Genomic DNA, 26,377 nt, shown 5'->3' with positions numbered 1-26,377 from the left:
CTGCATTGGGTCTTCGTTGCTGCATACAGGCTTTCTCTAGTTGTGGCGAGCGGGGGCTACACTTCATTGCGGTGCGCGGGCTTCTCATTGTGGTGGCTTCTCTTGTTGTGCAGCACAGGCTCTAGGTGCACGGGCTTCCATAGTTGTGGCACATGGGCACAGTAGTTGTGTCTCGCGGGCTCTAGAGCACAGGCTCAGTAGTTGTGGCTCATGGCCTTAGTCACTCTGCGGCATGTGGGATCTTCCCGGACCAGGGCTTGAACCCGTGTCTCTTGCATTGGCAGGCAGATTCTTAACCACTGCACCACCAGGAAAGTCCCTAAGTATTATTTCTAATGCCTGCATAATGGGGACCATAATTTATTGCTTTTTCTCTTGACATTGGTTTAATTCCTTTTTTTTTTTTGTTTGTTTGCTTTTCTATGTGTCTTGTAGTTTTTTATTGAAAGTGAGGCAATTTGTATAAAACAGTAGTGGAAATGGGCACTTTGTTTGTTAGTATGGCTCAGTATGGGAGATTGAGTTCATCAGGTGAGCTGGGTTTGGGTTTTTCTCTTGCTACAGTTACCACCAGTGCATCCCAGATTTCAAATTCCTCCACCTGGAGGGTGGGCAGGTGTTTTTTAGGCTCCTGCCTCAGCGCCCTCAGCTTCAGTAGTCCCTGCCCATCTGCACATCCAGGGACATCTCCTTCTACACTTTTGCTCGTGGTGGGGGAAGGGAAGTCCTTCGTTTCCTTGGTCCAGCTCCAGTAGTAGTCGGGTCTTGCTCTGTATCTGTGGAGGTCTCGGGTAGGAGAGAGATTGCTCTGCTTCACCCAAAAACAGCTTTGCATGGGTACCGGACTCTGAAGGCTTCCTGTCCTTTTCCCAGAGGAAGGAGTTTCTTTTTTCTATTTCTCCCTCAGAAGTAATAGATCTTTTCTTGGGACCTGCGAATAGGAATATTTCTTACCTCTTCTCCAGTGGCTTCAGGCTTTTGCTTCCTGTGAGTGAGAGGTCTGGGAAGTTAGCAGGAGTTCCTGTGCCCCACTGAGGAAAGCTCTCTTTTTCTCCCGCTCCACTCCCTGTCTTTGTCGTGAGCACCCAGCAGAAGCCTGTGGAAATGTATGTGAATGAGTGAAGGCTATTTCACGTAAGGGGCTCTCAGGTGCGTTGAACTGTCATATTAGCCCACACTTGGCCTTAAAGAATTAGTATAAGTTTCAGCTGCTTTGCCCTTGCCTGCTTGTAAGATAACCACCTCTCCTGCCTGTGCTTTCAAAGGTGAACATGTTCGTGTGTTCGGACACATAGGCGGGGCTTTTCATTCTTTAGAATTCAGTTGATTTGTTTGCCTTGCAACTTCAGGTCTCTGATAGACTCAAGGAAGTTATGATTTAGGGTGGGACAGACATTCCCTTGCAGTTTCTGCCTTCTAAGTATGAGCAGAACGCCACAGATTTTGTTAGAGATTAACTTTCTGTAGTACATGTAAGTTGTTCCCATGAATAATCCTCTGCGGATCATCTATGCACATAGCTCTTCACTGTTAGTTTTATTCCTCTAAGTATCCAGTGTTCAAGGTGGAATTGTCGGCACAGTGATGGTGAACATCATTAAGTCCCTTGAAACATACTGCCACATTGCATTCTTAGGTGGATGTACTGAGACCAGTAGTGTATGAGAAAAACTTGTGTGCCTGATTCTTTTCTAGCATGGCTTATCATTGTTAAAAATATTTGACAGCATGACAGGTGAGAATGCTAAAGATATAATTGTGTTAAAATTTAAATTTCTTGTGAGGCCGAATATTTTACCAAACTTTCGTTTGTTTCCTTTCTGTGCCTTTCTAGTGCTTAGTTTATTATTACTGTGTGCTTCCGTGTTGATTTATCAATAAAAAGTGGCAGGTGTAGTAGGAAACTGTCATGAATTTCACCTTCAGAGAACTGTGGTTTAAAGAAATAAACAAGAAGGGCATCACATATCTAATTTATCTATAAGACTGAGAATCCTGCACCCCGAGGGAGTTACTCCCTAGGCCCGGCAGTGGTCAGCCATGTGAAGTGTGGATGCCCCGGCCTTGGCTTTCTGCCCCTAAGATTCTTTCCAAAGGACCCCACACCAGAGCTGATTGCCAGATAGTGTGTGTCCACCTGGGGGTTTGGCTGGTTCCAGTTTACACGGGATAAAAGAAACTACCTACTTCTTTCATCTCATCCTAATTCAGCTAAACAGACTCCAAATAAAATGGAAACTTCCTGAGTATCCTTCCTGACTCTGACCTCATACTCCACCTAACCATGTTTTCAGCCTGTCTTGAGTTCCTTTACTCCTATGACAAGGCTGGATTAGTTTGAAAAATTCCAAGCCATGTTTTTACTGTCTTTCCTTTTGTTGCTGGTGGATAACCATGTGAACAGGAAGCACAGACAATTCTTGTAAGCAACACCCACGTGGTATAAAATGTTCATTATGACAATATTCGGAATAGTGTATTTGAATATCTTTCACTACAGTATTTTTCCTCATAGTTCTTTAATACCATGAGTGGTGAAACTGAGCCTAGGAAAGATTAAGAAGTCTGAGGAACAACTTTTATCGAGAGCATTTTTATGTAAAAGATTATTGTTGTTGTTTAGTACCTCCTGTCTTCTTCTGAAAAATTGCTCTGATCTGATTCATTTCTTTATGTTTTATATTCACATTCCATTTAGTTTTTATATATACCTTATGTAAAAAAAGTCATTATTAAAATAATATATAGTATAATGTTCTATTATGATAAAAATAGTTTTTAAAAGTAATAATAAAAAGTAAAAAGAACAATAGTTTTGTCATAGTTGCAAAATTGCAATATATGCATTTAGATCACATCAAGCACAGGAATACAAATTGGTAGAAAATCTGTTCTAGTCTTATTTTCTTTAAAAATAAATATATTCAAAAAATTTTAAAAGAAAAGTTAACTTTTTTGGGGTGAATACTACTTTGATAACCTAGATCTTTCCTTTCTAAACTAAGAATCATTTTACAAATATAACAGGAACTCAAGAATATATCATACTCTGTGTGGGTGATTTCATATTACTTTTGCTTTTTTGCATTGAAATTATTAATGAAATGTTAAGCTAATGTTTTTGCATTCAAGTGCTTTAGAGGTTTATTTTTAAATGAGAAGGTGGGAGGAATAGAGTCCGTACGTAGCTAACCACCTCTGCAGCAGGAGAGCAGCGTGAAACCGCAGCTACATAACTATCAAGGGTACTCTTTAAAATCTGTAGTCAGTGGAATAATTATATAACTCAAAATGTGCATGAAAGTCTCAAATTTTATGAAAAGCCCCATGTCCAAAACACTTCAATAATACAATTTTTTTCTTATGCTCCTTAAATTCATGTGACTACCATCACCTATGGTGTAGTTGTGGGAACATAACTAAATTTCAAAGCAAAATCTCATTACAAACCCATCAGAGTATGCATTTGAGTGTTAGAGTTTATTATACCTTGTCAAGGGATATGAGCAGGAAAAGTGAGAGAAACTGCTGATGGTGGGAAAATTATTCCCCAGAATGATTTTCCTTAAATATTTCATATTTAGAACATTTGAAATAGTGTAAAGTTATGTGAAGATTTTTAGTGTTCATTCTTGGATTAAAAATTGTGTGACCGATCCATTGGGACCAGCAATGCAAATGCTGTAAATACCAGTTTTTGTAGGTTTCTCCCTATACAAAGCACATTAAGGGTTATAATGTATTACAACACTGCCAACTTTTATATTTCCGCAAGGGATGATTCTACATTTTGCTCAAAACAAAAGAAGAAAACCTTTGGGGCTGAGATTCATTAAAGCAAAAAACCTTAAACAGAAAATAGCTCTTTAATAATTTCTCATGACCAACATGGTTTAATGGGAGTCAGCATCACTTTGAGTAGGATTTGCTTCAGGACAAAGACATTGTACTCTGTTTTTGTTTTGAGAATTATGAACACGGCTATTCCACTTGGAGATTATAGCCAATACGTTTGTATTCAATTGGTTTTGTTCAGTTGAAGATGTTGGTTCCTTTGAAATGCTGACCATATCTGTCACTATGGAAACTGCAGTCCTCAACCACAGTGGGTAGCTATTGGCAAAGAAGAATGCTTTTTGATAGGCAGCAAAATGGACCTCAGTGCATGTCACAGCCTGCACGAAAGATATATATGGAGTGTCACCTTCCATTCAAGTGAAGTTTTTGGATAACTATGCATGTAAGGTGAAGGGTCTCTTACCTATTTTTGTTGTGTTTGATTTTTCGGCTATATGTCTGCATACAAAACTCTTCTTCACCAGTGATCTTTCACATAAAGAACAATGGCACAGGGAAGGGGGTGGTATTCCTTCATAGTCATATATGCCTTAGTCAATACGCTGACAATCACTTTGAGCAGACTGTCCTTGGCAAACTTAAATGAGGCAACTGCCGACAGTCAGTCTGTCTGTCTGTTTGCCTCTCTATCTCTTGATTTATATTTTTTATTGTGTAAAATTGATTATAACATTATATTACTTTCAGGTATACTGCATAATGATTTGATATTTATATGCATCGAGAAATGATCACCACAGTAAGGCTAGTTAACATCCATCACCGTGCATAGCCTAGTTATTATATACATACAATTTATTTTTCTTGTGATGAGAACTTTTAAGTTTTACTTTCTTAGCAACTTTCAAATATGTAATACTGTATTATTATTTTTTTTTATTTTTTTTTAACATCTTTATTGGGGTATAATTGCTTTACAATGGTGTGTTCGTTTCTGCTTTATAACAAAGTAAATCAGTCATACATAAACATATGTTCCCATATGTCTTCCCTGTTGCGTCTCCCTCCCTCCCCCCCTCCCTATCCGTCCCTATCCCACCCCTCCAGGCTGTCACAAAGCACCGAGTCAATATCCCTGTGCCATGCGGCTGCTTCCCACTAGCTATCTACCTTACTACGTTTGTTAGTGTGTATATGCCCATGACTCTCTCGCCCTGTCACAGCTCACCCTTCCCCCTCCCCATAACCTCAAGTCCGTTCTCTAGGAGGTCTGCGTCTTTATTCCTGCTTTACCCCTAGGTTCTTCATGACATTTTTTTTTCTTAAATTCCATATATATGTGTTAGCATACGGTATTTGTCTTTTTCTTTCTGACTTACTTCACTCTGTATGACAGACTCTAGGTCTATCCACCTCATTACAAATAGCTCAATTTCATTTCTTTTTATGGCTGAGTAATATTCCATTGTATATATGTGCCACATCTTCTTTATCCATTCATCCGATGACGGGCACTTAGGTTGTTTCCATCTCCGGGCTATTGTAAATAGAGCTGCAATGAACATTTTGGTACATGACTCTTTTTGAATTTTGGTTTTCTCAGGGTATATGCCCAGTAGTGGGATTGCTGGGTCATATGGTAGTTCTATTTGTAGTTTTTTAAGGAACCTCCATACTGTTCTCCATAGTGGCTGAACCAATTCACATTCCCACCAGCAGTGCAAGAGTTTTCCCTTTTCTCCACACCCTCTCCAGCATTTATTGTTTCTAGATTTTTTGATGATGGCCATTCTGACTGGTGTGAGATGATATCTCATTGTAGTTTTGATTTGCATTTCTCTAATGATTAATGATGTTGAGCATTCTTTCATGTGTTTGTTGGCAGTCTGTATATCTTCTTTGGAGAAATGTCTATTTAGGTCTTCTGCCCATTTTTGGATTGGGTTGTTTGTTTTCTTGTTATTGAGCTGCATGAGCTGCTTGTAAATTTTGGAGATTAATCCTTTGTCGGTTGCTTCATTTGCAAATATTTTCTCCCATTCTGAGGGTTGTCTTTTGGTCCTGTTTATGGTTTCCTTGGCTGTGCAAAAGCTTTGAAGTTTCATTAGGTCCCATTTGTTTATTTTTGTTTTTATTTCCATCCCTCTAGGAGGTGGGTCAGAAAGGATCTTGCTGTGATTTATGTCATAGAGTGTTCTGCCTATGTTTTCCTCTAAGAGTTTGATAGTTTCTGGCCTTACATTTAGGTCTTTAATCCATTTTGAGCTTATTTTTGTGTATGGTGTTAGGGAGTGATCTAATCTCATACTTTTACATGTACCTGTCCAGTTTTCCCAGCACCACTTATTGAAGAGGCTGTCCTTTCTCCATTGTACATTACTGCCACCTTTATCAAAGATAAGGTGTCCATATGTGCATGGGTTTATCTCTGGGCTTTCTATCCTGTTCCATTGATCTATCTTTCTGTTTTTGTGCCAGTACCATACCGTCTTGATAACAGTAGCTTTGTAGTATAGTCTGAAGTCAGGGAGCCTGATTCCTCCAGTTCCTTCTTTCGTTCTCAAGATTGCTTTGGCTATTCGGGGACTTTTGTGTTTCCATAAAAATTGTGAAATTTTTTGTTCTAGTTCTGTGAAAAATGCCAGTGGTAGTTTGATAGGGATTGCATTGAATCTATAGATTGCTTTGGGTAGTAGAGTCATTTTCACAATGTTGATTCTTCCAATCCAAGAACATGGTATATCTCTCCATCTATTTGTATCATCTTTAATTTCTTTCATCAGTGTCTTATAATTTTCTGCATACAGGTCTTTTGTCTCCTTAGGTAGGTTTACTCCTAGATATTTTATTCTTTTTGTTGCAATGGTAAATGGGAGTGTTTTCTTGATTTCACTTTCAGATTTTTCATCATTAGTATATAGGAATGCCAGAGATTTCTGTGCATTAATTTTGTATCCTGCCACTTTACCAAATTCATTGATTGGCTCTAGTAGTTTTCTGGTAGCATCTTTAGGGTTCTCTATGTATAGGATCATGTCATCTGCAAACAGTGACAGCTTTACTTCTTCTTTTCCGATTTGGATTCCTTTTATTTCCTTTTCTTCTCTGATTGCTGTGGCTAAAACTTCCAAAACAATGTTGAATAATAGTGGTGAGAGTGGGCAACCTTGTCTTGTTCCTGATCTTAGTGGAAATGCTTTCAGTTTTTCACCATTGAGGATGATGTTTGCTGTGGGCTTGTCATATATTGCCTTTATTATGTTGAGGAAAGTTCCCTCTATGCCTACTTTCTGCAGGGTTTTTATCATAAATGGGTGTTGAATTTTGTCAAAAGCTTTCTCTGCATCTATTGAGATGATCATATGGTTTTTCTCCTTCAATTTGTTAATATGGTTTATCACATTGATAGATTTGCGTATATTGAAGAATCCTTGCATTCCTGGAATAAACCCCACTTGATCATGGTGTATGATCCTTTTAATGTGCTGTTGGATTCTGTTTGCTAGTATTTTGTTGAGGATTTTTGCATCTATGTTCATCAGTGATATTGGCCTGTAGTTTTCTTTCTTTGTGACATCCTTGTCTGGTTTTGGTATCAAGGTGATGGTGGCCTCGTAGAAGGAGTTTGGGAGTGGTCCTCCCTCTGCTATATTTTGGAAGAGTTTGAGAAGGATAGGTGTTAGCTCTTCTCTAAATGTTTGATAGAATTCGCCTGTGAAGCCATCTGGTCCTGGGCTTTTCTTTGTTGGAAGGTTTTTAATCACAGTTTCAATTTCAGTGCTTGTTATTGGTCTGTTCATATTTTCTATTTCTTCCTGATTCAGTCTCGGCAGGTTGTGCATTTCTAAGAATTTGTCCATTTCTTCCAGATTGTCCATTTTATTGGCATAGAGTTGCTTGTAGTAATCTCTCATGATCTCTTTTATCTCTGCAGTGTCAGTTGTTACCTCTCCTTTTTCATTTCTAATTCTATTGATTTGAGTCTTCTCCCTTTTTTTCTTGATGAGTCTGGCTAGTGGTTTATCTATTTTGTTTATCTTCTCAAAGAACCAGCTTTTAGTTTTATTGATCTTTGCTATTGTTTCCTTCATTTCTTTTTCATTTATTTCTGATCTGATTTTTATGATTTCTTTCCTTCTGCTAGCTTTGGGGTTTTTTTGTTCTTCTTTCTCTAATTGCTTGAGGTGCAAGGTTAGGTTGTTTATTCGAGATGTTTCCTGCTTCTTAAGGTGGGCTTGTATTGCTATAAACTTCCCCCTTAGAACTGCTTTTGCTGCATCCCACAGGTTTTGGGTCGTTGTGTCTCCATTGTCATTTGTTTCTAGGTATTTTTTGATTTCCTCTTTGATTTCTTCAGTGATATCTTCATTATTAAGTAGTGTATTGTTTAGCCTCCATGTGTTTGTATTTTTTACAGATCTTTTCCTGTAATTGATATCTAATCTCATGGCGTTGTGGTCAGAAAAGATACTTGATACAATTTCAACTTTCTTAAATTTACCAAGGCTTGATTTGTGACCTAAGATATGATCTATTCTGGAGAATGTTCCATGAGCACTTGAGAAAAATGTGTATTCTGTTGTTTTTGGATGGAGTGTCCTATAAATATCAATTAAGTCCATCTTGTTTAATGTATCATTTAAAGCTTGTGTTTCCTTATTTATTTTCATTTTGGATGATCTGTCCATGGGTGAAAGTGGGGTGTTTAAGTCCCCTACTATGAATGTGTTACTGTCGATTTCCCCTTTTATGGCTGTTAGTATTTGCCTTATGTATTGAGGTGCTCCTATGTTGGGTGCATAAATATTTACAATTGTTATATCTTCTTCTTGGATCGATCCCTTGATCATTATGTAGTGTCCTTCTTTGTCTCTTTTAATAGTCCTTATTTTAAAGTCTATTTTGTCTGATATGAGAATTGCTACTCCAGCTTTCTTTTGGCTTCCATTTGCATGGAATATCTTTTTCCATCCCCTTACTTTCAGTCTGTATGTGTCTCTAGGTCTGAAGTGGGTCTCTTGTAGACAGCATATATAAGGGTCTTGTTTTTGTATCCATTCAGCTAATCTGTGTCTTTTGGTGGGAGCATTTAGTCCATTTACATTTAAGGTAATTATCGATATGTATGTTCCTATTCCCATTTTCTAAATTGTTTTGGGTTCGTTATTATAGGTCTTTTCCTTCTCTTGTGTTTCTTGCCTAGAAAAGATCCTTTAGCATTTTTTGTAAAGCTGGTTTGGTGGTGCTGAACTCTCTCAGCTTTTGCTTGTCTGTAAAGGTTTTAATTTCTCCATCAAATCTGAATGAGATCCTTGCTGGGTAGAGTAGTCTTGGCTGCATGTTTTTCTCCTTCATCACTTTCAGTATGTCCTGCCACTCCCTTCTGGCTTGTAGGGTTTCTGCTGAGAGATCAGCTGTTAACCTTATGGGGATTCCCTTATGTGTTATTTGTTGTTTTTCCCTTGCTGCTTTTAATATGCTTTCTTTGTATTTAATTTTTGACAGTTTGATTAATATGTGTCTTGGCGTATTTCTCCTTGTATTTATCTTGTATGGGACTCTCTGTGCTTCCTGGACTTGATTAACTATTTCCTTTCCCATGTTAGGGAAGTTTTCAACTATAATCTCTTCAAATATTTTCTCAGTCCCTTTCTTTTTCTCTTCTTCTTCTGGAACCCCTATAATTCGAATGTTGGTGCGTTTAATGTTGTCCCAGAGGTCTCTGAGACTGTCCTCAGTTCTTTTCATTCTTTTTTCTTTATTCTGCTCTGCAGTAGTTATTTCCACTATTTTATCTTCCAGGTCACTTATCCGTTCTTCTGCCTCAGTTATTCTGCTATTGATCCCATCTAGAGTACTTTTAATTTCATTTATTGTGTTGTTCATCGTTGCTTGTTTCATCTTTAGTTCTTCTAGGTCCTTGTTAACTGATTCTTGCATTTTGTCGAATCTATTGTCCATTCTATCTCCAAGATTTCGGATCAACCTTACTATCATTATTCTGAATTCTCTTTCAGGTAGACTGCCTATTTCCTCTTCATTTGTTAGGTCTGGTGCATTTTTATCTTGCTCCTTTATCTGCTGTGTGTTTTTCTGTCTTCTCATTTTGCTTATCTTACTGTGTTTGGGGTCTCCTTTTTGCAGGCTGCAGGTTCGTAGTTCCTCCTGTTTTTGATGTCTGTCTCCAGTGGCTAAGGTTGGTTCAGTGGGTTGTGTAGGCTTCCTGGTGGAGGGGACTAGTGCCTGTGTTGTGGTGGATGAGGCTGGATCTTGTCTCTCTAGTGGGCAGGTTCACGTCTGGTGGTGTGTTTTGGGGTGTCTGTGGCCTTATTATGATTTTAGGCAGCCTCTCTGCTAATGGGTGGGGTTGTGTTCCTGTTTTGCTAGTTGTTTGGCATAGGTTTTCCAGCACTGTGGCTTGCTGGTCGTTGAGTGAAGCTGGGTGCTGATGTTAAGATGGAGGTCTCTGGGAGATTTTCGCCGTTTGATATTATGTGGAGCTGGGAGGTCTCTTGTTGATCAGTGTCCTGAAGTTGGCTCTCCTACCTCAGAGGCAGAGCCCTGCCTCCTGGCTGGAGCACCAAAAGCTTTTCATCCACACGGCTCAGGATAAAAGGGAGAAAAAGTAGAGGGAATTAGTAGAAGTATGAGGAAAGAAAGAAGGAAAGGAGGGTAGGAAGGAAGGAAGGAAGGAAGAAAGAAGCAAAGAAGGAAAGAAGGCAAGAAGGAAAGAAAGGAGGGAGGGAGGGAGAGAGGAAGGAAGGAAGGAGGGAAAGAAGGAAAAAAGACAGAAAGAAAGAAGATACAGTAAAAATAAAATAAAGTATAATAAAGTTATTGAATTAAAAAATTCTTATTTAGAAAAAAAAAAAAAGGGACGGAAAGAACCTTAGGACAAATGTTGGAAGCAAAGCTATACAGACAAAATCTTACACAGACGCATACACATACACCCTCACTAAAAGAGGTAAATGGGGAAAAATCCTAAATCTTGCTGTCAGAGACCACCTCCTCAATTTGGGATGATTCGTTGTCTAAAGGAGGGAAGGAAGGACGGAAAGAAAGAAAGAAAGAACGAAGGTAAAGTATAATATTGTTATTAAAATTAATTATTAAGAAAAAAATTAAAAAAAAAACATGGACGGATAGAACCCTAGGACAAATGGTGGAAGCAAGACTATACAGACAAGATCTCACACAGAAGCATACACATACACATTTACAAAAAGAGGAAAGGGGAAAAAATCATAGATCTTGCTCCTAAAGCCCACTTCCTTAATGTGGGATGACTGGTTGTCTATTCAGGTATTCCACAGATGCAGGGTATATCAAGTTGATTGTGGAGCTTTAATCCGCTGCTCCTGAGGCTGCTGGGAGAGATTTCCCTTTCTCTTCTTTGTTCTCACAGCTCTCAGGGCTCAGCTTTGGATTTGGCCCTGCCACTGCATGTAGATCGCTGGAGGGCGTCTGTTTTTTGCTCAGACAGGATGGGGTTAAAAGAGCTGCTGATTGGGGGCTCTGGCGCACTCAGGCCGGCGGGGACGGAGGGGCACAGAGTGCGGGGCGGGCCTGCGGTGGCAAAGGCCGGCGTGACTTTGCACCAGCCTGAGGCGCGCTGTGCGCTGTCCCGGGGAAGTTGTCCCTGGATCCCGGGAACCTGGCAGTGGCGGGCTGCACAGGCTCCGCGGAAGAGGGGTGTGGAGAGTGACCTGTGCTCGCACACAGGCCCCTCGGTGGCGGCAGCAGCAGCCTTAACGTCTCCCGCCCGCCTCTGGGGTCCGCGCTTTTAGCCGCGGCTTGTGCCCGTCTCTGGATTCCGCGCTTTCAGCCGCGGCTCGCGCCCGTCTCTGGAGTCCGCGCTTTCAGCCGCGGCTCGCGCCCGTCTCTGGGGTCCGCGCTTTCAGCCGCGGCTCGCGCCCGTCTCTGGGGTCCTCGCTTTTAGCCGCGGCTTGTGCCCGTCTCTGGATTCCGCGCTTTCAGCCGTGGCTCGCGCCCGTCTCTGGATTCCGCGCTTTCAGCTGCGGCTCGCGCCCGTCTCTGGGGTTCGCGCTTTTAGCCGCGGCTCGCGCCAGTCTCTGGAGTTCCTTTAAGCAGCGTTCTTAAACCCCTCTCTTCACGCCCCAGGAAACAAAGAGGGAAGGAAAAGTCTCCTGCCTCTTCGGCAGGTGCAGGCTTTTCCCCGGACTCCCTTCCGGCTAGCTGTGGTGCACTAACCCCTTCAGGCTATGTTCAAGCCGCCAACCCCAGTCCTCTCCCTGCGCTCCGGCCTCAGCTCGCAGCCCCGCCCGCCCCGGCGGGTGAGCAGACAAGCCTCTCGGGCTGGTGAGTGCCGGTCGGAACCGACCCTCTGTGCGGGAATCTCTCCGCTTTGCCCTCCGCACCCGTTGCTGCGCTCTCCTCCGCAGCTTCGAAGCTCCCCCCTCCGCCTCCCGCAGTCTCCGCCCGCGAAGGGGCTTCCTAGTGTGTGGAAACTTTTCCTCCTTCACAGCTCCCTCCCACTGGTGCAGGTGCCGTCCCTATTCTTTTGTCTCTGTTTTTTCTTTTGCCCTACCCAGGTACGTGGGGAGTTTCTTGCCTTTTGGGAGGTCTGAGGTCTTCTGCCAGCGTTCAGTAGGTGTTCTGTAGGAGTTGTTCCACGTGTAGATGTATTTCTGGTGTATCTGTGGGGAGGAAGGTGATCTCCGCGTCTTACTCTTCCGCCATCTTCCGCCTTCTCCGTAATACTGTATTATTAACTGTAGTCACCATGCTTTACATTACAGCCCCATGACTTATTTATTTTATAACTGGAAGTTTATAGCTTTTGAGACCCCCATCACTTATTTCACCCAACCCTTGTCCCCAACCTCTGTCAACCACCAATCTGATCTCTGAGTCTATGAACTCTGTTTTTTTTAAGTATTATTATATCGGTTTCAGGTGCATAGCATAATAGTTCAACATCTGTGTACACTACAGAGTATACACAAGTCCAGTTATCCATCACCATACAGTTGACCCCATTTACCTGTTTTGCCTACCCACCCCCCTCACCCACCCCGCAGCTTTCTTCTCCTTTGCCAGAGTAAGCGCTAATCTATTCTCTGTATCTAGGAGTTTGTTTTTGTTTTGTTTCTTTGTTGGCTTTGTTTTGGTTTTAGATTCCACCTATAAGTGAAATCAAGCGGTCTTTTCCTGTCTGACTTATTTCACTTAGCAAAAAACCCTCAAGCTCTATCCATGTTTTTACAAATGGCAGGCTTTTATTCTTTTTTATGGCTGAATAATATTTCATTGTATATATGTACTACATCTCCTTTATCCATTCATCCGTCAGTGGACACTTAGGTTGCTTCCATGTCTTGGCTATTGTAAATAATGTTGCAATGAATATGAGGGTGCAGATATCTTTCCAAGTTAGTGTTTTCATTTTCTTCAGAAAAACACCCAGACGTGGAATTGCTGGATCATATGGTAGTTCTATTTTTAATTTTTTGAGAAAACGCAATACTGTTTTCCGTAGTGACTGCACCAATTTGTATTTGCCCCAGTAGTGCACAAGAGTTCCCTTTTCTCCACAGTCTCACCAACACTTGTTGTTTCTTGTCTTTTGGATAATAGCCATTCTAACAGGTATGATGTAATACCTCTTTGTGGTTTTGATCTGCATTTCCCTGATGATTAGTGATGAAATTTTTAAGGTATCTGTTGTCCCTCTGTCTTCTTTGGAAAAATGTCTGTTCAGGTCCTCTGGCCATTTTTTGATTGGGTTGTTTGGTTTTTGTTTTGTTTTTGCTATTTAATTGTATGAGTTCCTTATATATTTTGGATATTGACCTATATCAGATATATAATTTGCAAATATTCTCCGTTCTCCCATTGAGTAGGTTGCTTTTTCATTAAAAACATTTTTTATTGAGATATAGTTGATGTACAATATTATATAAGTTACAGGTATTCAAAATAATGATTCACAATTTTTAAAGGTTATACTCCATTTATAGTTATAAAATATGGCTATATTCCTTGTGTTGTACAATATGTCCTTGTAGCTTATCTATTTTATACATAATAGTTTGCACCTCTTAATCCCCTACCCCTGTCTTGCCCTGCCCACTTCCCTCTCTCCACTGGTAACCACTAGTTTGTTCTCTATATCTGTGAGACTGTTTCCTTTTTGTTATATTCACTAGTTTGTTTTATTTTTTAGATTTCACATATGACCTTTTCAGTTTTTGATGGTTTCATTTGCTGTACAGAGGCTTTTTAGTTTGATATAATTTCACTTGTTTATTTTTGATTTTGTTGCCTTTGCTTTTAAAGTCAAATCTGAAGACTCATTGCCATGAGTAATGTCAAGGAGCTTACTGCCTATGTTTTCTTCTAAAAGTTTTATGGTTTCAGGTCTTATGTTCAATTCTTTAATGGCTTTTGAGTTAATTTTTTGTATGGTGTAAGATAGTGGTCTGTTTTCATTCTTTTGCATGTGGCTGTCCAGTTTTCCTAGCACGATTTATTGAAGAGACTGTCTACTCCCAATTGTATATTCTTGGTCTCGTTGTCATAAATTAGTTGACCACAAATGCATGGGTTTATTTGGGGGCTCTGTATTCTGTTGCATTCATCTATGTGTGTGTTTTTATGCCAATACTATATTGTTTTGATTACTCTAGCTTTGTAATATTGTTTGAAATCAGGGACCTATAGCTTTATTCTTTCTCAAGATTGCTTTGGCTAATTGAGATTTTTGATTCCATACAAATTTTATGATTGTTTGATTTGTTTTTGTGAAAAATGACATTGGAAATTTGATAAGGATTGCATTGAATCTACAGAGATTGCTTTGGGTAGCATGGATATTTTAACAATATTAATTCTTCCAATCCATGAGCATGGACCATCTTTCCATTTATTTGTGTCTTTTCAATTTCTTTCATCAATGTCTTATAGTTTTCAGTGTATAGGTCTTTAACTTTCTTAATCTTAGGTTATACCTCGAGCCTAATACTCTTTGTCCTCTATATACAGCCAAGGCAGACCCAATATCATGCCTTTTACCTGGTAGAGAAACTATAGGAATACATAATTCTTGGAAATATTCTTTTTCCCAGTGTTAGCATCTATTTTTAATGCTTTTGCTATATTGTTTCTTTTCAGCTTATTACACTTAAAATTAATTTCCCCTAATTTTTAAACTTTATAAGAATCAATGATATAGAGAGTTGGTACTCTAGTAGAAATCCATATCTTATTATGTTGACATATTTACACTTACTAAATATTATGGGATGAATTGTGTCCCGCCAAAATTCATGTGTTGAAGTCTTAACCCTCAGTACTTCAGAACATAACCTTATCCAAAGATATGGTCTTTGAGGGGTAATTAAGTTAAAATGAGGCTTCTAAGATGCGGTCCTAATCCAATATGACTAGTGTTCTTATAAGAAGAGGAAGAGATACCAGGATAGGCCCACACAGAGAAAAGGCCCTGTGAGGACACAGCCTGAAAGTAGTTTTCTGCAAGCCAAGGACAGAGGTCTCCTTGGAGAGAAACCAACCCTACTGATACCTTGATCTTGGACTTCCAACATACAGAACTGTTTGAAAACAAATTTCTGTTGTTTAAGCCACTGAGTCTGTGGTATTTTGTTATGGCAGCCCTAGTAAATGAACACACTCCGTAATATACTATTCGTGTATATTTCTGGCATTCTTTTAGCAAATGGTTATAAATGGGCTCTCAGGGCAAAGGAGGTGTTGCAATCTGGTATCTTTTGATTAAGTCTATTTGATTCCTTAAGAAAAGTGATGCATATCATCTGTTCTAGAAAAGGGAAGAGAAAGAATCCAGAGAGCTTAAGATACTTATTAAATGTGACTAGCACCTTAAAAAGAAAAAAATTCAAAGAACCTGGTAACCACATACCTTATCTTTCTTAAAAAACAGATACATGACTTGCCTCTTAGTTCTTGTTTTTGATGTAAATACAATGCATAATGCAGAAGATTGGTGGCATTTAGTCTATAATTGGGAAAATGCACACACACTTGTTGTGACCTCTCTCCATCTTTGATGCTGCACCCCAGTTTTTCCCTTGGTTCCTGTTTACATCCTAATGGATTTTTTCCAGGGTACTTTCTGTGAGGGATTTCTTTTTTTCTGAAGGTAAAGCTAATGTCATTATGCTGTCTGAGTTTCAGCTACGAGAAAGAAGAGGTTTTACCTTTGTTAAGCATTTGGCCTGTGGTTTGCTGATGAATGCCCCAACTCAAGAGCTTATTTAATTAAAACTCTCCATCCAGTAGAGGGAGGCTGTCGCCAAGGTTGGGTAATGCACATCCCACCCAGTGTCTTCGACCCTGTGCATTTCATGGTTACTGTTGTTCTACCTGGATCCCCGTTATTCTGTCAGAAACACAATCACAAGAAACTTCCAAAAACCCTAAGTAGTCAGAGGCGAACCACAGACGAAAATGGAAAAGAAGAACTGCTTTGTGAAGATTGGGTTCATGGTTGTTCCTTCTTCCCTCTGCTTCAGGGAATCATGTATCTGCCAGCTTCATAGAAGCCTGGAGTAATGATGCTCTAGCTCCCACTTCCTCATTTTTCCATGTTTATTTTAATAGAGTTGGGAAAGGGGAAGTGGAGGAGGAAGAAGCTCCATGGGGCAAATTCTTATCTCCTTTTTAAGGCGTAGCTCATGGAGTACTATGTGCCCAGCTGGAAGTAATTAGTTTTTCTCTGGACTCCCACATTCCCCAAAATGCAAACTCTCTTATGGCCCTTATCACTCAGTTTTGTATTACAACAGCCTGTAGTGCCCCTTAGAAAGCTATTGTCTCTCAGCTCCAAATCCATCCTTCAATTCTGAGCTTTGGGATGCTGGTCGGGCTGCTGCTCTACAAGCCACATCGCTCCTTTGCCAGCTGCTCCTTGGTAGACTTTCTAAGTAGGGAACCACAGAGGGAGACAGGAAGGCTAGAGGAAGGAGGAGAGATTGCTCTGTCCCGTTAGCTTCCTGTTTTCCATAGCTGTGGGCTTCAGGCAGCAGAAATTCTGTCCAGCTGCAGCAGTTGAAGCCAGTTTGCAGTTTCCCGCAAATTTCCAGAACCAGACTTACGATGCCCATGTCAGAGACAGCAGCCAAGAAGCACTGTCTTCTCTGAGATCAGACTTCCGGTTTCATAGGCCTTCTCCTCCAAGCTCCTAAGCTTTAATAATTCCACCCTCTTCCCTCTTTGCCACAATCCTCATCCTACTTCATGCAGCTACTCACTCTGGGATGCTCTGGTGTCCTCTTTTTGCCTTTTCTGTTCTCACATAACTAGTCTCACATAACTAGGTCTTTGCAGAACTATTCTTCCTGACAAAATAACTGATGTGATTTCTGTCTCCTTTTGGGACACTGAGTCAATTACCCATGTTCATGCTTTCTCCCTGCTTATCTGTGAGCTCATTAGCCATGCCAAATAGTAATGTAAGTAATACTGTCATCGTTTATTAAGCAATTATTATGTACCTTGCTCTATGCTAAATCTTTACATGTGGTCTCATTTATTATTCACAACTTTATAAAACACGTTTTACTAACTTCATTTCACAGATGAAGAAACCAAGGCTCAGAGGGTTAAGGATGAAGGGAGTTTCATACCAGCCTGATGCCTCAGGCGGGATTTGAACCTGACTCCAAAGTCTAAGCTCTTAAGCATTCTATTAATTTGTCTATGTCATGTTTGTACCCTAATTCTTTGCTTCCTGCTCCTATTAAATAACTAATTAAAGTAGCTAGGCTTATATTCATCCAAGAAAATAAAGCTTTCACCTACCTGTACTGGATTAAATCTGTGGTCTAGAGGATATTTATGTTAAACCAGTAAGAAGAATGGGATGCCAGATCCACCACTAACCCATTCCTCTCCTTGGCCTTGTCCCCCTAATCTATATAAAGGAGGTTTAGACTATAGAATCTTTTTTTTTTTTTTGCGGTACGTGGGCCTCTCACTGCTGTGGCCTCTCCAGTTGCGGAGCACAGGCTCTGGACGCGCCGGCTCAGCAGCCATGGCTCACGGGCCCAGCCGCTCCACGGCATGTGGGATCCTCCCGGACCGGGGCACGAACCTGTGTCCCCTGCATCGGCAGGCGGACTCTCAACCACTGCACCACCAGGGAAGCCCTAGACTATAGAATCTTTAAGGGCTCTGTTATTTTATTAAATTTTTCTGTTAGCTTGGGAGTGAAAAGAGGAGGAATTCTATCCCTTAGACTTTGTCAACACATGCAAAAAATTAGAAGGAATTTCATTTCAAATCATGTATTAGGAAAGGGCCCATGAAACATCTTCATGCTTCACGGCTAAAATGGAACATCCACATTCCACAAGCTTGCTGTCTTCAACAGCAGTGCTTCCCAAATTTTAATGTGCACCTGAATCACCAAGGATCTTGTGAAACTGAAGATTCTGATTCAGGAATTCTGGAACACAGCCTAAAATCTGTCTTCCCCCAGAGCTCCACATCAGGATCACTCCAGCAGTAGTAAGAGCAGCCCTATTTATTGGTCACTTACTAGGTGCCAATTATATTCTCTCTCATCCTCATAAGAATCTCATGAAGTTATTATTATTATTATTCTAAGTCTTCAAATAAAGAAACTAAGACTGGGAACAAGTTCAGTAACTTGGTGATGGCCTCACAGGTGGAAAGTGGTAGGATTGAAATTCAAACTCATGTCTTTTGGCTCCAAATCCTTTGCTATTTACTCATCAGCAGTGCATTACAACCAGCAAAGTAGTTGAAAGTAGGACATAAGGTGTATATCTGTAAGATTAGTACCTGAAGGTGTCAGAGTGGTGACTTTTATTAAATGCTTCGATACTTTGAAGTTAATTGGTTTTGAAGTGATTTGGGCAATTTATTATTTACATTTTAAACTCTTGTTTATAACTTGTCTACAAATATCACAACCATTTCAGTAGCATTATATAGTCCGGGTATTATAATTGAGCAATTCATTAGCACAAAATTGTGATGCGGGTAAGGGGTTTATGTATTTCCTTGTTAAATTTAAGCGAAAAAGAAATTCACATTGAGTTTGTAATTGAATGTGAGCATTAGCATGCCGTGCTAACTAAAGGGTAAATCCTTATGAGCATCAGTGACTTTTAACTGCTTCATCATTCACGGTGTACAGATTGAAGCCAGATTAAGAGGAAGAAGTTACTTTACCAGCAGCCCCCAAAGATTTCACCTCTAGATGCAGATAATGAGCACTGCCATGGAGACAGTATAATTATATCACCTGAATAGAATCTAAGGGAATTGGAAAACAAGAGACAAAGAAATAAGCTTAATTATTCATTTTTTGAAAAATCTCTGCAGACAATTTAACAGTAAAGCAGGGTGACTAAGGAACACATACATTTCATGCCCATATGCCACAGAAGTATCTAATTGGGCACAGTGTGCCAGGACTAATTATAGAAATGATTGCTGGAAGAAGGAAGGCTGCATATAGAGTAGCTGGCAACTTGATGGTCCTCTTGCTATGCAGAGTGTGCTGCATGTTGCAACGCGCTGATTGGTTGTTTCCTCTTTTTTTGTATGAGAATTAGATGGTAACTGATTTAACTTTTTTTCCTGATAACTTCCGGATTACTGAAGAGGAACGCTGAGGCAAGGCCAGCAGGGTAAGCCTCTGAGGATGGAAAAAAGAGGAAAAATAATGTGACTTGGTACTTCTCACTCGGGGTGACAGATCCTGTGTGTTCTCTTCGCTCAAGTGTAAGAACCCACATCCCCCGGAGTATAGGGTGGTGTGAACAGCGGGGTGAACAGTTACTCATGGCTTGAACGTAAACTCTACTTACCAACGCTCCTACATTCAAATCTCCCCAAAGTGTTGCCTGAAATTGCACGAGGAAATCACTTTAGGTTAATGAGAAGATGTCTTTGAAAACCAAGGTTATCAGACAAAGCTGTAGTATTCACACTCTTGGTCTGGATGGGATTGAATTGTATTCCCAAACTGGCAGAGAGAAATGAAACTCTGTACGTGGAGAGGGTGTGGGAGGCAGAATTCTGAGACAGTCCCCAACATTCCCTGCTCTGTAGTGTACACACCCCGTTTAATCCCCAGCACTGTGACTATGGTGGCTTTTATTCTTGGGGTTAGGTTATGCTCCACGACACAGTTGACCTTAAGGAGATCATTCAAAGATGCAGGTGTAGAGAATGGACTTGAGGACCCGGGGACAGGGAAGGGGAAGCTGGGACTAAGTGAGAGAGTGGCATGGACATATATACACTACCAAATGTAAAATAGCTAGTGGGAAGCAGCTGCATAGCTCAGGGAGGTCAGCTCGGTGCTTTGTGACCACTTAGAGGGGTGGGATAGGTAGGGTGGGAGGGAGGCTCACGAGGGAGGGGATATGGGGATGTATGTATATGTATAGCTGATTCGCTTTGTTACACAGCAGAAACTAACACACCATTGTAAAGCAGTTTTACTCCAATAAAGATGTTAAAATAAAAAGAATGTCCGACCTAATCACAGGAGTCCCTTAAATCTAGATTCAGAGGTCAGAGGTGGAAGAAGTCAGAGATTGAAAGCACAAGAAGGATTTGATGGACCCTTGCTGGCCTGAAGGTGGAGGGGCCATGTGTCAAGGATGCAGGTCATCTCCAGGAGTTAAGAGTGGCCCCTGGATGATAGACACCCAGGCAATGGTGACCTCAGTCCTACAGCCACAAGGAACTGAATTCTCCCAAAAGTAAGAATGAATGAGCTTGGAAGTGGAGTCTTCCTCAGAGCTTCAGATGAGCGTTCAGCCAGGCTGACACCTTAATTTTGGCCTCATGAGCCCTGAGCAGGGAACCCAGCCATGCTATGCCAGACTTCTGACCTACAGAACTGTGAACCAAAAAAGCGAGTGCGCTTCTAAGGCGCTAAGTGTGTGGTAATTCGTTATACAGCATGTACAGGAGTGTGAATGGGGAAGGGGCCATGGGGACCTTTGAGTTGCAGACTGGCGGAGGACAGGTGGGTTGAGGTGGTGGGCAGGAGAGGCTTGGGGAGAGCCATGCAGGTCTGGTGGTGGTGGCAAGGGTCCTCAGGTAGGCAGGGCGTCCAGGGAGGCAGGTGGAGGGCATACAAGTCCCTTGGGACTTCTCCCTTTTTGGAATTAGAGTCATAAATTGGGTTTTAGATCAAATCTACTGTTATTAGTTCAATGAACCTGGAGCATCACTGTACCCATCTAGACCTCAGGTTTTTAATTTTAAAAATAAACAGATGGACTAATAGGGATTCTTAAGTCCCTTTCAGCAAGAACATGCTTTAGTCAGACTACCATCATTGCCCTACACGGACCTTCCTGCCTCTAATCTCTCTTTCAATTTATCTTATAGATCTGATCACATCACCCTCTTGTAGAAAAGCTTAAAGGTTTAAACTCATTAGGATACCATCTAAAACTTCTTCGTGGACTGACATCCTGTGACATCTTAGTGTCATAGACCAGTACTCACCCTCCAAGCACTCCACGTTCTAGACCATCTGGACATTTCACTATTCTCAAATATAATTCCAGGTTTCCTGCTTTCCTGCTTCACTCGTAGTTCTTTGGGGATGAAATATTTCTCTGAGCATGGTGATCAAGCTTAGCTAATTCATTAAGATGCAGCTTAGGATATTTTTTGAGTTATTATCTTAGAGATTCCCCAGTTATCTTCATTCACAAGAATTTTGTTTGGATTAATGCCAACTTAGTTGTATGCAAAATCTTTTTGAATACTATTTTTATCAGATTTTAAAATCAAAGTTTTGCTGATATTATAAAATAGAAAAAAAAAATGAAGCTTAGGGAATTCCCTGGTGATCCAGTGGTTAGAACTCTGCTGTTTCACTGCAAGGGTGTGGGTGCAATCCCTGGTGGGAGAACTAAGATCCCGTGCAGTGTCGCCAAAAAAAAAAAAAAGAAAGAAAAAGAAAGATGCAGCTTAAATGATATCTTTTCCAAGAAGTATTTCCTCATCCCTCCAACTGGTAATAATCTCCACCTTCTCCGAACCATAATTGTAATGATTCTCCAAATGATCTGACTTGGTTCATAACCTTTTTTTTGTAGCGTTCATCTTTTATGAGAGTATTTAATAGTAAATATGTGTATGTGTTTATATACAGTGCATATATATATCTTCATATCTGATCATCTCTATTGTTTATAAGTTACTCGAGGACTGGAAACTTATTTACCTGATCTCTACATTTTCAGCAGTATTTGGCGACAGGGCTTTGCTCAGCAAAGTGTTGAATCTAGAAATACTAATCTTTTGTCCCTCTGTTGTGTTGCCTCTGGTCTGATATTCTGCCTGTTATAATGAATTTGAAGGGCATTTTGTGAAAAAACTTTTTCTCAAATGACTTGAATTTCTTTTCTCTAAAAAAATAAAATTATATATATACACGTGTAAATATGTATACATATATATTAATATATATGTATCATTTAGAATTCAGCGTCTACCTTTTTTTTTAGATATTTTAGTTAATAGAAATCTTAGGCTTATTAGCATTGTTCAAAGACAGACTCTATTTATTCTAAATTTACTTCTCTCCCACCTTAAATTAGCAGGACCCATAATCCCAGCATCTTCCTATCCCAAACGTCATGATCATGGAAATTTTTTTTTTATTTTTATTTTTTTGCGGTACACGGGCCTCTCACTGTTGTGGCCTCTCCCGTTGCAGAGCACAGGCTCCGGACGCGCAGGCTCAGCGGCCATGGCTCACGGGCCCAGCCGCTCCGCGGCATGTGGGATCTTCCCGGACCAGGGCACGAACCTGTGTCCCCTGCATCGGCAGGCGGACTCTCAACCACTGCGCCACCAGGGAAGCCCGGTAATGGAAATTTTAATTGTGTCCCTCTGTCTCCACCACTGCACACTTTCATGCAGGCCTTCTCATTCTGCTCACAGGGTGAGCCTTCTTCCCACTTGACCATTTCCTTATCCTTTTTCTGGTCCTTTTCTAGTTCCATCTATAGCTTGCTTGAGAGTTGACACAGGTGTGATTTTTTTTTTTACAATGTACTCGTTCACATTATGAAACCACCTTGTTGCCAGAGGTCAGTGGAGTCACTGAGTAAGTGCTTGTTGAGCATTCTGTAAGAATGACAAGATATTGAGTAAACATTTCAGAGAGAAACAAAAATGCCCAATTTTCAGGAGGTCCAGCCCTTCCATCCATAACTTCTCCATGTGATACACCAATAAACAGCTTGAAAGCTGGCAACACAGCTGTCTGTAGTGGATGCCAGGGAAACAGATGGCGGTGATGCAGGAAGAATGCTCTCCATCACTTGGCATTAGGCTCTTTTGACTATGTACCAAAAACGGAGAAGGAATTGACAGGCACCAGGGTGACTAAAGCAGACTTTGCTGCCACCACTTGTCAGCTGGAATATTTTAAACACACATCGATGATGAACTTTTTGGGCTCACTCGACTTTCTCCCAGGTTCTCAAAGCATTTTCCTAGGAAAAGATTGCCCTAGTGATGGATGGAAAAACTGAGGTCTCAAAGGCAATGTGGCTGAAGATGACTGGCTCTAGATCAAATACTGAATCATTTCTAAGATCAGCCCTCTAGAAGCTGAGCTTTTGCTGTCCTTCTTCCTTTTTCAAACTTTCTTGAAGACAACCGCACCGCCAGGCTAATGCATAACATCATATATTCCCTCTGTACTTGTATCAGTGTTCTGTTTGTTTGTTATTTTTAAAGAGAGAAACTATGCAGAATGGTAAAGCAGTAGACCTAACAGATGTTGAGAGAGGGAGGCTTGTTCTTTAGGGTCTAAAAGTCTGTCTGTGATAACTTCCAGACTATTTCAATGCATCCGAGTCAATCAGCTATCTCCTTGACTAGCAGAAGGAGGCAGGTGATATTACAGGGAGGAGAATCCACAGTGAAATACCTGCTCGCAGCCCCAGGGTTTTCTGCACCTTAATACCTCCTATGTGGGCTGTCATGTGTATCTAAAATTGACCCTTGAGCCTTATAACTGGAGAACTGAGGGCAAAATGCATTTTCAGTTTGCTTGGTTTGGTATCCTTCGGTTCATAATCTATCATGACTCTCTAATGATAATGAAAATAGCAGGGCTAAGTTATTTCCGTTAATTCTGGAACAGTTTTAAATAAGGAAGGAAGAACAGTGGATGTGCTTGTTTTCTAATTTTTATACAATTTAAAAAATTTACTTTCCATTTACAGTTATCACAAGATATTAGCTGTATTCCCTGTGCTGTACAATACATCCTTGAGCCCATCTTACACCCAAGAGTCTGTGTCTCCCTCCCTCACCCCTATACTTCCCCTCCCCCATCTCTCCACTGAGAACCACTAGCTTGTTCTCTGTATCTGTGAGTCTGCTGCTTTTTTGTTACATTCACTAGTTTGTTGTATTTTTTAGATTTCACATATAAGTGGTATCATACAGTATTTCTCTTTCTCTGTCTGACTTTTTACTTAGCATAATGCCCTCCAAGTCCATCCATGTTGCTGCACACGGCAAAATTTTGTTATTTTTTATGGCTGAGTAGTACTCCATTGTCTATATATATCACAGCTTCTTTATCCATTCATCTGTCTATGGACACTTAGGTAGTTTCCATGTATCGGCTATTGTAAATAATGCTGCTATGAACATTGCAGTGCATGTATCTTTTCAAATTAATTAATTTTTTTCAGATCTATACCCAGGATTGGAATTGCTGGGTCCTAGGGTAATTCTTTGTTAGTTCTTGTGAGAAACCTCCGTACTGTTTCCCACAGTGGGTGCGCCAAGTTACATTCCCACCAACAGTGTACGAGGTTTTTCCCTTTTCTCCATACCCTCTCCAGCATTTGTTATTTGTAGACTGGGTGTGCTTGTTTTTCATTGTTATCTCTCAGTGCCCAAACCCACCCTTCTATACTCTTCTCTGTGATGCTGAGGCCTGGCCTCTGTTTCCCAGGCATCCTTGGTAGTTGACTCAAGTCCTGCCGACAGAAGGGAAATCGGAAAGTGGCAGGAATGGAGAATGGGCTTCCCTCCTGGTTCTTCTGGTTCCTGTCAGCATCACTCTAGCAGTGGCAGTTGACCGTGGCAGCCATTTGGTTGCAGCACCACCAGAAACAGCCTCATTTGTCCCCTCAGAAGTGCTGGTATACCTTCTTATAGTCTCGGCAACGGTAAGCGTGGAGCCTGGGCTCTGGGCTCCAAAGTTCTTGAAATCCCACCTGCTGCTTGTTACCCAACCACAGAACCAACACTGTATATGGAAGAGCCACATCCCTGCAGGAATCCTGACTGCGAGTGTGGCAAAAGGACAAATTAACTTGGAGTAGGATTTCACAGGGAAGTTCAACAGGCTGATTTTGACTCAACATAAGGGAAGCTTGACTTTCCAACTGTGGGACTTGTCCTTTACTGTGTGGGAAGAGCTCTCTGTGGCTGGAAGCATTCAGCAGGAACTAGGTGACTTCTGTCAGAAGTGCTGCAGCAGAAACAATTAGAGATGCTTTGCCCGTACGATTGGCAAAGACTTAAAATATCGGTCATCGAAACAGTGCAGAGAGGAACAGGCACACACTGCCTGCTTAAAGGGGAATTTGGCAATCTATATTCAATCCCCATTTCATTCTAGAAAGGGGGACGGGAGATAAATGTGATATGAATATATTGCATGTCAGGAATATTAGTGACAAGGACTCATAAGAAAGACAAGCGTGGACAGGGCCATGGAGTGTGGAGACAGCCACTTTAGGTGGGGTGGGTGAAGAAGGCCATTCTGGAGCAGCTGTGTTTGAGCGGATGTGAATAGCAGGCCAGGTGGGATTCTGGGGGAGGAATATTGCAGGGAGAGGAAAGGGCAGGAATTCTGGGGAAGAAAGGGAAGACCTTCCTCAAGGAAGTGAGGGAAGTGAGGGAAGAAAAGGAGGAAGTAACGTCACAGAGGTGTCAGCGACCAGGTTGTGTGGGGAGTCGTGGGCTAGGATGAGAACATTCCATTTTTTCTGAGTGCTATCAGAAGGCACTGGACCATTTTTTAGCAAAGAAGAGCCATAATCTGACATGTGTTCTCTATGAGAGTCTTAAAAATTTGTTCAATCTTTGACCTAAAAACTCCACTTTTAAGCATTTACCAGGAAAAAATGTCTAAGGATGTATGTATATACGTGACTGTTCACTGAGAGCTGCTAGCCTTTTGGAGCCCTTACTGGATACCAAGAAGTCTACACATATTAATTCATTTCACCTTCATAACTTTTCCATGAGAGATGTATGATCTCTGTTCTACAGATGGGAAAGCTGAGGCACAGAGAGGTTAAGTGTCTTGCCCAAGCTATTAAATAGTAGAGACTGGATTTTAATCCGGGAAGCCCGGTTCCAGAGTCCACACTTTTTTTTTTTCTGTGTTGGGTCTTCGTTTCTATGCAAGGGCTTTCTCTAGTTGCGGTGAGTGGGGGCCACTCTGCATCGTGGTGCGCGGGCTTCTCACTATCGCGGTCTCTCTTGTTGCAGAGCACAGGCTCCAGACGCGCAGGCTCAGTAGTTGTGG

The sequence above is a fragment of the Leucopleurus acutus genome (genome assembly GCF_964270905.1).
Source record: "Leucopleurus acutus genome assembly, chromosome: 13".
In the NCBI taxonomy this organism is placed as follows: domain Eukaryota; kingdom Metazoa; phylum Chordata; class Mammalia; order Artiodactyla; family Delphinidae; genus Leucopleurus; species Leucopleurus acutus.
This window is presented reverse-complemented; position numbering follows the sequence as displayed.